Source organism: Lathyrus oleraceus, chromosome 5 (assembly GCF_024323335.1).
Source record: "Lathyrus oleraceus cultivar Zhongwan6 chromosome 5, CAAS_Psat_ZW6_1.0, whole genome shotgun sequence".
Lineage (NCBI taxonomy): Eukaryota > Viridiplantae > Streptophyta > Magnoliopsida > Fabales > Fabaceae > Lathyrus > Lathyrus oleraceus.
The window spans coordinates 323,227,594-323,238,743 of NC_066583.1; the positions used below are offsets into that span (position 1 = coordinate 323,227,594).

The 11,150-nt window shown below is 35.0% G+C and overlaps 1 non-coding gene across 1 annotated transcript; it reads left to right on the forward strand.

Annotated features, from left to right (window-relative positions):
• Positions 1 to 5,991: 5,991 nt before the first annotated feature.
• Positions 5,992 to 6,099, forward strand: LOC127089359 (small nucleolar RNA R71). Its single transcript, XR_007790969.1, has one exon. It is a non-coding gene; the product is annotated as a small nucleolar RNA R71 (small nucleolar RNA).
• Positions 6,100 to 11,150: the final 5,051 nt, after the last annotated feature.

Consider the following 11,150-nt stretch of genomic DNA (forward strand, 5'->3'; position numbering starts at 1 on the left):
TTACGTGCCATTCAGTACATTTGCTTACAGGAGGATGCCTTTTGGTCTTTGCAATGCTCCTGGCACGTTTTAGCGAAGTATGATTAGCATTTTTGCTGATTTTATTAAAAATTGCATGGAAGTGATTATGGATGATTTCACTATTTATGTTTCTTCATTTGATGCATGTTTGAACATTTTAACTTTGGTTTTAGAGAGATGCATCGGAACTGACTTTGTTTTAAATTATGAAAAATGTCATTTTATGAATGAACATGGAATTGTCCCGGGTCACATGATTTTTGAAAAAGGAATTTCAGTAGACCCTTCTAAGGTTGATGTTATTTCTACAATGCCTTACTTATCTTGCATTCACAAGATTCGTTCTTTTCTTGGTCATGCAGGTTTTTACAGGCGCTTCATAAAGGATTTCAGCAAGATAACTCTTTTGCTGTCAAACTTGTTGAAGAATGATGTCACTTTAAACTTCGATGACAATTGCAAAAAAGCATTTGAATTCTTAAAGAAATCATTGACCTTCACTCCCATCATCCAACCCCTTGAATGGACCCTCCATTTTGATATTATGTGTGATGCTTCTAACTATGCTGTTGGGGAGGTCCTTGCACAAAGAGTTGACAAGGCTGCCCCTGTTATTTATTATGCTTCTAGGACTTTAGATTCTGCACAATCTAATTACACCACCACTGAAAAGGAACTTTTAGCTATTGTTTTTGCTCTTGATAAATTCAGATCATATTTTCTAGGTTCAAAGATTGTTATTTTTACTGACCATGCAACTTTAAAATACTTGTTGAAGAAGCCAGAAGCAAAGTCGAGATTGATTATGTGGATGTTGTTGCTCCAAGAGTTTAATGTGGATATTAAAGACAAAAGTGGAGCTGAGAACTTGGTGGCTGATCATTTGAGCAGGATAGAGAGGGATGAAGATCCTTTTCCCATTCAGGATGACTTTCCTGATGAGCATCTTTTACTTTTGCATGGGGTTACTCCTTGGTTTGTTGATATTGTTAATTATCTTGTTGCTGGTGTTTTTCCTACAGGTGCATCTAGGACACAAATTCACAAACTCAAGAGTGATTCCAAATATTATGTTTGGGATGATCCATATCTTTAGAAGTTTGGTATTGATCAGGTAACTAGGAGATGTGTCCCCGACTATGAGATTGAATCTATTTTGCATCTTTCTCATGCTTCTCAAGTAGGGGGAACTCTGGTCCCCAAGTGACTGCAAGAAAAGTATTAGACTCATGTTTCTATTGGCCCACTATTTTTGAAGATGCCTATGAGACCTACTGAACTTGTAAAGAGTGCTAAATAGTAGGTACAACCATCACTCGTAAGAGTGAAATGCCTCAGTAACTTATGCTTTTCTATGAGGTATTTGATGTATGGGGAATCAACTTCATGGGTCCCTTTCCTATATCATTTGGTTTTCTCTACATTTTGCTTGCTGTTGATTATGTTTCAAAGTGGGTGGAAGTTATCCCCACTAGGACTAATGATTCTGGAGTTGCAGATTTTGTCAGGTTCAATATTTTTTTGCAGGTTTGTTATTCTTGGAGCTATCATAAGTGACCAAGGAACTCATTTCTATAACCACACCATGGAAGCTTTGCTCTGGAAGTATGGAGTTATGCACAAATTCTCTACCACATATCACCCATAAACTAATGGGCAAGTTGAGATCTCAAACAGGTTTTAGAGAAAATGGTGCAACCAAACAGGAAGGACTGGAGCCGCCGTCTAGAAGACGCACTTTGGGCTCAAAGAACAACTTTAAAGACACCAATAAGGGATGTATCACTATCGACTTGTTTTTGGTAAGGCATGTCACCTTCCCGTAGAGATAGAACACCGTGCTTATTGGGCGGTAAAAAGTTATAATTTAGAGATGCAACAAGCAGGTAGTGAAAGAAAACTCCAATTACAATAGTTTGAAGAGCTTAGGCTAGAGGCTTATGAGATCTCTAGAATTTATAAAGAGAAAACTAAGCACTTCCATGATAAGATGATTTATAAGAAGGAATTCTCTATAGGCCAACAAGTTTTACTATTTAAGTCTCGCCTTAAGCTTATGGCTAGGAAACTTCGGTCCAAGTGGATTGGCCCTTTTGTTGTTACTAATGTTTTCTCTCATGGCGCAATAGAAATAAAAAGTGCAGGTACTGAAAAAACCTTTAAGGTCAATGGGCAGCGCCTGAAGATATTCCATGAAAGTTTGGTGCCTGAAGATGCATCCTTAGAAGAGCTTTCCTTGGAAAAGCCCACCTACTCTGCAACTTAACCAGGGAGCACCTTTTCCTTTTATCTCACTCTTATTTAATAGTTGTGTTCTTTCATTGAGGACAATGCATGTTTTAAGTGTGGGGGAGGGAACTATTTATTTGTTTTGTTTTCTTTATTTTGTTTTCAGTTTTGCTTTGTTTTTGGTTTTTGTTTGCTTCCTTAAATAAAAAAAATTGCATGATTTTTCCTTTGGTTTTTGAGTTATAATTATGTGTATTTTTCTTAGTTCTCTTGACTAAAGTCTTGTGGTTTGATGTGAAAAATTTGTTGTACATTTTTAGTATGATAGGTAGGACTAAACTCTAAATTGTACATCTTTAGCAATAAATCATTAACGCTTGTGAGCTTTGAGCCTTATATGGATAACGTACAAAAATCCATCTTTTTCTTTCTTATGTGATTCACTCATGTCTGTTAGACTCTAGAACTTGAATTAACTCTTGTTGATGCTGTTGTTTACTTGTGCACACTGATATGATAAAGAAAATTTTGTTTTTTTTTTGTTTTTTTGTTTTTGTTTTTTAGCCAGTTAGCCAAAAAGTCAATATTGAAATAATATCATCCCTTGTTTGAAACCCCCTTGAGCCTGTTATTCTTTTTTTGTTTAAAACTCATTACAAGTCGAGAAGTGAAAAGCAATGTTATCACCCTATTTAAAAGGTTGAAAGAGTCTTGTTTGGAGTTGTGTGGGGTTGAATAAATATGTTTGTAATATTTCAGAAGTTGACAGAAAAAAAAAGAAAAAAAAAGTGAATGAAAAAAATAGAAGGATGTCAGTACATGTCAATACATACTCCTTTCGAAAAGAAAAAAAAAGAAAGGAGAAGAGAAAACAATTGCTATATAGTTGTTGAAGTGAATGAAATCTTTTGTAAACTCAAATCTCACAGTTTCTTTCAAGTCTTTTATGTCTCTTTGAATTTTAGCCTAGTACTCCCTTAGAATTTATCTCACCCTTACCTTGGCCACATCACAATCAAATAAAAATCTTTTTGATCTTTGTGTGCATGTATTTCAATTGTGGATGTTAAGTCTTTTCAAGCTTATGGTAGTACTAACTTTCATGTTATGCTTTGAGTGTAAATACTTAACATAAACACTTGAGAGTTGAGTGAATTTTATCCTATGAGGATCTTACTGCTTTTGACGTACTCTTTGGTAATCTAGTTTCCTATCTGCTTTGAATGTCACAAAAAGTTACTTACTAGCACCATATTCTTGAAGCTTAGACTTAAAATTCTGCTTGTACCTTGTATCTTGAAATTTTTTGGAAGTGCATGCTCTACCTTTTTCCTTTTGTTTTGAAATCGTGATTTTCCTCGGAGTGCAAAAGTTCAAGTGTGGGGGACTTTGATCAGTGCATTTTGATGCACATTCTTCTATAAATGTACTTAGGCATTTTCCTAGTTTGTTTTTCTTATTTTATTATTTTATTATGTTTTTAGATTTAAGTTCATGTTTGCCTTTGATCTATTTTCGTTTGTTGTTTTCAGTTATAGCGTTTATTTGATACCTGTTTACTGTTTGAATCATAACTGGAGCTAAGGGATTCCGCTTTGCGTATTCTGATATGTGTTGGAAAGCTAAGAGAAAGAGCTACAACTTTTGTGTTGATATCAAAAGCTGATTCAAAGTGCAGGAGTCTCACATAATTCATTGAAGTTTTATACTTTAGGAAATAATTTCTTTTGGGTTATTTTTGGGTTGAGTTTATGTTTTCTGAACCAGTTTGAGTTATAAGTGCAATCCTTATTTTGTTAAAAGGGTTCAGCTGTGGTACTTTAGCTTACACGCAATATTCACGATAAGTGTTTTACTCTTTACGATTATGAAGAGGAACTAATCTTCTAGAGTTGATCTACTATAACCGAGTTTCCATCACTTTGAAGGTTTTATTCTATCAATTAAATTTTGTTTCTCTTTAAATTCTATTATATGAAAATTAATTTTTTTAATATGCATTTTGTGGAATGGTTTTAATTAAATTCATATGATTTCATTCTTAACTGTTAATCGTCGTTTACGTCGCTTTATCGTTAAATCGCGTTTGTAATCGTGTTTGCTTAATTCACGATTGTATTAGTTCGTTTGTTTAATTCAGAACATAGGAATACCAATCTGTCATATATCTATTGCGCTTTTCAAACGATATTGAATCGAATAGAGATCGAAACCGCTTAGGGAATTGGTAGGTAAAAACCAGTGGTTAGTCGAAAACCGAAAATAATATATTGACTTATTTTATAATTGATTATTTTTAATCACTTATTTACTTTGTTTTATTAATCAATCCCTAAACCATACCCCCTCCGAAATTGATTTCAGTAGGTTAATATTAATTCAAGAATCCTTGCGATATGATACTCGAGTTGTCGCTTCCGCTAAACTACAGTTTTCTAATTACTCGTTTGGACCCGTGCGCGACAGCGGACCAGGGATCTTTCTCCTTCTTGGCTAATTTGTTCTCAGCAATTGTGTTGCATTCTAAAGGTTTGGGATCATCAAGCTTACGCTTGTTTGTTAAGATGTCTTTCAGGAATTTAGCATATGATGGTATTTGGGTAATAGCCTCACTGAAAGGTATTTCGACATGAAGTTTCTCAATTACCTTCACGAACTTTTTATTTTGGGTGTCTTGTTTGGTTTATTTAAGTCTTTGCAGATAAGGAACTAGGGGTTTATAAGAAGGGGGTGGTACATAGAATTGGCTATCATTCACTGCTTTTTTATCTTCAACTTCTTTTTCTCTTTGTTTCACTGGTTCTATAGGTTTTTCCAATGCTTGTTTTTCTGGTGTAGTCACAATGTTTCCTCTTGGTGGCTTTGGCTTGTTGTTTAACCTAGGATCTACAGGCTCATCATATGTAGTTCCACTTCATAGTGAAATAGCATTAGCATGGCCTTTAGGGTTAGGTTGAGGTTGTCCAGAAAATGATCCTCCTGGTGTAGCCTGAGCAGGTTGTTGTTATGCTACTTGAGATATTTGGGTTTTTAGCATCGTATTGCGGGTTACCATAAAATCGATTTTGTTACCTAGTTGTGTAATCAACCCATTAATATGAATGTTTTGATTCATAAATTATTTATTTTGTTGAGTTTGAGCTGAAATGAAATTTTCCATGATCTTTTCAAGGTTTGATTTCTGAGGAGTAGCTTGTACAGGTTGAGTCAGTCTGTACAAGGTTTGGGCTTAGAAACCTGGTGATCTTTAAGGTGCATTGTTTTGAGGAAGAGTAAAGTTATTGTTCTTGTAACATAAGTTTGTATGATTTCTCCATCCAGGGTTGTAAGTGTTTGAATAAGGGTTTCCTTGGGTATAACTGACATGATCTGGTCTTGATTCAGCTAGAAGACTGCACTCGACAGTGATACGTCTTGGGGTACCACATATTTTGCATCGGGGTTGTATTGCAACTACGGTGGCCGTATGGTTTATGACCAAGCTTTCGACCTTTTGGGTTATGGCCTCCATATTGGCATTCATATGGTGTAAGCCGCTAACTTCATATATACCCCCTTTCATTTATTTCTTCTCTACTTTCAATACCCCATTGGTAATGGTTTTGAGCCATGTCTTCTATGAGCGTGCATGCCTCAGGGTACAGTTTATTCATTAATGCACCACCGACGGCAACATCGATAGTCATCTTGGTGTTGTAGAGAAGTCGGTTATAGAAGGTATGAACAATCAACCATTGTTATAATTCGTGGTGTGGACAAGCTCTTAATAGTTCTTTGTATCTCTCCCAAGCATCGAAAAGAGATTCACCATTCTGTTGTGTAAACTTGGTAATTTGGTTACGCATGACTATGGTCTTACTTGGTGGAAAGTATTTAGCAAGGAATACTTTCTTCAGGTTATTCCAAGTGGTTATTGAATTGGATGAGAGGGAGTCTAACCAGGATCATGCTCTGTCTCTAAGGGAAAAGTGGAATAAGTGTAAACGTATCGCCTCAGGAGCAGCGCTATTGGTTTTTAGTGTGTCAGCTAGTTGAATGAACACTTTTAGGTGCTGGTTTGGGTTCTCTGTTAGAAGACTAGTAAATTGGTTTTATTGTACGATCTATAACAACGCGAGTTTCAATACAAAGTGTAAGACCCCAATGTTAACCCTAAGACCCCTCATACAATTTCATCATAAGCATTAGCATTGGGATCATACCTTGGCATCCTCCTTACTCCTCCTTCATTGGGTTTGTTTTGGGAGAGATCACCAAGCACTATATGATTATAACATACTTGTATTTTATCATTTTCAATAACCAAAATACCAAAAATATGTCTTTGAATTTGCCTAATTCTTTTGTAGGTAGGGCATGATCCCATTGATCTATCAAGTTTACATCTAGGGTTTGAGACCCTCATGAACAAAGAGCACAACCATGAATTGATCCAATAATGGTTATGAGCATCATATATGAGTCCCAATGATCTCTACATGTTATTTTGATCAAGTTTTCTTCAAGAGTTTGAGGGTGATTTGCCTTGGAAACCCTAGTTTGAATAGGTATCTTGAGTAACGTCTTCAACAAGCTACCTTGCCATTTGATCAAATTTATCAAGGTACACTTCAAACTTCATCATCTTATGCATATATGATCTACCATGAGCCTAGAAAGTCAAGAGAATTGGAGATTAGCAAGTTGGTTGATGGTGGTTGGCTAGATGAATTCATCTGATCAAAACTGGACCTCCCTAGACCCTATCTCATACAATTGTCACCATATGAAAATGATTCGAAGAGAAAACTTACTCTAAATGACATTCCAAACAACTTTCATGTTGATACCTAAAGCTAGTTTTGCTTGGAAAATCATTTTCTATGTTGAAACAATATAGGTCATTTTGTCTAAACCCTAATTTGAAAGTCAACTTCCCAATGCCATAACTTGCTCAATTTTTATGATATGAAATATTTCCAAGTTGCACAATCAAATTAAAGATGTCTAACTCAACTTTAATGTTTGGAGTAAGAGATAATTCAACTTTTATGAGCATGTGATATGAGGCTACATTATAGGTCACTTTTGACTTATACCATTGAACAAGTGATTTTTCCAAACTTCAAAAATGCATAACTCTATCATTTAAAATCCAAAAGACATGAAATTGGTGACCATTTTGAATGTCTTTGAAAGAGATACAACTTTTATGAAGACACGTTTCTAATTTGAAGCTCACATAAAAAGTTAAGCAAGGTGGAATATTGAGATATATGGCTTGACACTTGGAAAAAATTTCAATATGTTGAAATTTCCAAACTTCCACCTCAAAATTCATCATGATACAAGCTTAAAATGGAAAAGTTTTTAACATGAAAGTTGTTCCTCTTGATCTCACCTTCCCAAAAAGTCCAAGTTTATCCATTTTGGACAATAATTGAATAGGTTGCGCATGGCTTGAACATGGTATCATCATTTGGCAAAGATGAAACTTCAAGTTTCCATGTACACTTGCCTTGCAATCCAAGTTGATTTCAGAATCTCTCACACTCATTTGTGGACCTAAAGCAATGATCTCATGGGCCTGTACACGCTCATGCACCCATGCATCATCCATTGCCAATTTTGGAAAGTCATTTGGAAGGTGCAAATATCATGTGATTTAGCTATAAATAGAGCTCCATATGCTCAGAATTCAACACACATTCACGCCAGCTTTGATCCTAGACCCCTAACCCTTCCATTTGAGAGGATAATCCTGAGAATTTCATCTTGAAATTGAGTTTGAATCTCACTGTTTTGAGATTCAAAACTCCAGGGATCCAAGACCTTTTGTGTATTTCATTCTACTTCTGTAAGCATTCTGAGTGAGATCAAGCACGAGCCAAGGCAAGAACAGTTGAATCCAGACCTGCATTGAAGGTATTTTCCAGAAAATTTCATCTCTTCGATTCTCTCTCAATCTTGCTCAATTCTCTTGATTCTTTGGTTGTCTGAAGTCCTACCTATGTAGGCAAGAAGATTGAGTTGCTTAGAGGTCAAATCGAAGCAACTCAGTTGACACACTTCAAAATTCAACTCCTCATATCTTTCTATATATGTGGACTTAGTTAAAATTAAGGTCAGATTCGTGCTCTACGCCATTTTTTCTTTCAGATCATGTCCTCATTTTTCGTTTTTTTTATGGTGATGAGTGAACCAGTCCGACCAGGGTCACCGGAGAAGATGATCGGCCTTTGGATGCCGGTGATGTGTTGGCACGGTTCAGAGCCATTGATCTCTTTTAAATTGTTTTAATCTCGTGCGTTGTTTTTAATTACCATGCATGTGCCGCGTTGACTCAAGTCCACCAGAGAATGCGCGCTGGTGGCCACTTGATCTGCCACCTCAATTAATGAGGGAGATCAAGTGGTCCACGTTTTTTTTCTTCTGATTATTTGAATTTCATTTTAATTGCTTTATTTTCATTAATTCATATTAATTTTAATATTTATTCCAAAAAATATGAGAGTTTCACCAAAAAATTTCAAATAATTTCCTCTTTCATATTCTGAATTAAAATTATTTTTTGGATCATTATTAATATTTTTCATGATTTAATTGATTTTTCATTTTGTTTTTAATTGTTTAAAATACCTTTAAGTCTTTAAAAATTCTGAATTTTTTTCTCCAAGGTCCTTTGACCTTGTTTGACCTATGATAAATCTCATGGCTATTTATTTGGTGTTTTGATGAGGTTTTCGGAATTTGACAAACCATATTTAACTTAAATGTATTATTTTAGTATTTTTAATTTGAATAAATGCCAAATAATTTTGTTGACCAATTGTGATGACTTGTTTGTGTTTGACTCTTGTTGTTGGGTCTTGGTCAAGGTAGATTTGACTTTGTCAAGTTAATATCATTGGATTTAGGGGACTGATGGAATGCACATTCCATCTCCCAAAATGAATGGATGATATTAATTTGGTAAAAGTCATCCTTTGACCAATTTGAGTTTTCATCCATTCCCCCTCCCCCCCCCCCCACTTTATCTCATTCCCTTTCTTTATGCATTCATCTCATTTGGCCTATGATATCTCAAAGTCCTAAAGCTAGTTGATTAAGAAATTAACATGAGTATGGATGAGATTATGCCACACCTTTTGCATATTATTTTTGTGTGTGGTATGTTTCAAGAGCATAGTCCATAATACTATGTCTCTAACATGCATTAACACCAAAAATTCTATTGCCCAACCTCAAATAGTTGTGACTTCTACATAAGTCCAATTACGATTGCTTAACATATCGCTAAATTGGTAACATAAAAGGCATAACATTCTAGTTAGTGAGATTGTAAGTCTCCCCTCTTTCATGGTATTGTGTGGAAACTTGGCCTTTTTTCTTCCTTTGGAAGATGTCTTGGCTCAAGGATCCATGCTTGTGATAAGTGGGTTGAGTGTTCTCCAAAGAATGTCTAAGAATGAAAAGCAAAAGCAAAACAATACTAAATTCTAACCTATTAACAAATAACTTTTAACTTCAATCCATTTACTTTAATGTCATTTAATTCTGGCTTTTATACATTTGCCATTGTTCATATCATTCTAACTATATATGTTAATGCAATTTTCACTTTGTCCACTCGGACCATATTGTGTGATATATTTTTTTGTGTGTATACTTTGCTTGTTTGTGTGGTCCTTGACCATTAATGTACATAATAACAACTGTAGCGGTAAATTCATGATCATCAAACTATGGATAAGCTAGAGATCAAATAACAAGAGTCGCCACCGCGCTTTTATTGTTTCCAAGGGAAAAGGGAAAAAGTACGAACAAAACCCAAAAAGTAAGAAGTTTTCAAATCAAAACTAATAAAATGTCAGAGATTACATGTAAGGGGTTGGTTACACAGAGGGAAGGTGTTAGCACCCAAAGTGTCCTAGGTACTCCTAGGGAGCCCTTTTTGTGTGCATATGTATTTGGTACAAAGTGATGTTTACAAACAAATAGAATGGGGGGATGAGAAAAGAATTCATTAATTATATTTTTTGTGTTTGGCAAGAACTTTGGCCTTGTGCCTACGTACCAACATAAAAATAAGGGATTAAAACCATGTAGTTTGTGATACAAATTTTAAAGTGGATGCATTGCTTTTTAACAAAAATTAAGTTTGAAAGGCACAAAGGCCTAAAAATGGTTTGAATGAGTTAGTTCTTTTTGGCTTTTTGAAAGTTTAAGTCAAGTATAGTTAAGTTTATTTACAAGTTTGATTTAAGAAATGAAGTTTGAAAATGCAATGGCATAAGGCCAAAGTTTCTATCTTTTTTACAAAGTGGTCAAAGTTTAGAACAAAATAAGTTCAATCAAAGAAGGTTTTGAAAAAAAGGGGGGAGAGATTTTGAAATTGAAGAAATGGGGGGAAAATGAAGAGACTAATCCAATGTACAAAATTAAAAGTTTAGAGTTGAAAAGATCTGACCAAGTGGGTAGCAATCCAATAGACAAGAATGTCAATAGAAACCCAGAATTCCCTTGGACTTTTAGAATCAAGCAACACACAAATGCACAATTATATTATATTGAAGAGAAAGGCATCAAATAAAGATGGTCACATCCAAGCTTATCCATTCCATGATCTTCTTCAAGGTAGCCCATGTAACAGATGAATTTCACAAGTCACAGGTTCAAAATAACAGCTTCACAATGATCATGTTGCAGATGAACTTAGAGAGATCTTGAATGATGTATCATATGAAGTTTCAAATTGCAAGCACTTGGTTTCTCAATAAATTGGCATTGTCCAAGTACTTTAGCATAGGAATGTTGCCTAAATTCTAAGTCCATTTGTCCAAGATCAAGCCAACAGTCCACACAAGAGTTTTTTAGGGTTTTTGTTGTTATTATGTACATTAATGGTCAAAGACCAAACA